This window comes from Cynara cardunculus, assembly GCF_001531365.2.
Source record: "Cynara cardunculus var. scolymus isolate 2C chromosome LG 10, CcrdV1, whole genome shotgun sequence".
Classification (NCBI taxonomy): Eukaryota; Viridiplantae; Streptophyta; class Magnoliopsida; order Asterales; family Asteraceae; genus Cynara; species Cynara cardunculus.
The window spans coordinates 10,871,546-10,872,333 of NC_037537.1; positions in this window are offsets into that span (position 1 = coordinate 10,871,546).

A 788-nucleotide genomic window follows, 5' to 3' on the forward strand; every position below is an offset into this window, starting at 1 on the left:
GCTCTTCACACTTAGCCATATTTCATTTTATTTTTCTTCATCATTCACAACCAGAGCCTCTGGTTCTAAAGACCAGAGCCTCTGGATTCAAAGTCTTTGCAACCAGAGCCTCTCTGGTCTTAAAGACTCATTGCTCTTCATACTTAGCCATATTTCATATTATTTTTCTTCATCATTCACAACCAGAGCCTCTGGTTCTGAAGACCAGAGCCTCTGGATTCAAAGTCTTTGCAACCAGAGCCCTTCTGGTCTCAAAGACATTCTTTTCATACTTAACCATTTTTTTTCATTGAATCTCATCATCCTTCACAACGAGAGCCTCTGGTTCTAAAGACCAGAGCCTCTAGATTTCAAATCCTCTGTAACCAGAGCCCCTCTGGTCTCAAGATTCATTCATTTTCTTATCCATTCTCATACTTGACCATATTTCATTCTTTTTCATCGCCTTTCACAACCAGCGCCTCTGGTTGTATASACCAGAGCCTCTKGTCATCCAAAATCTAAACTCCTTATTGTTTCTAGGTGGAGTTTTTACATTTCATTTCATATCTCTACATCCTTTGAGGGGGAGCAAAAGTTTACATTTGTAAACTTTCATTTTCCATCCAGAGCCTCTGGTTCTACTATCTAGAGCCTCTGGTCCCATAAAATGCTACATATGAATATAATACCAGACCTCCACTGGTTTTATAAAATGGATTGACATACTTAACCAAAGCMTTTGGTTTGTTAACCAAAGCCTCCACATCATGTCAATCCTACATCACTACTTGTCTTCATCGACATTT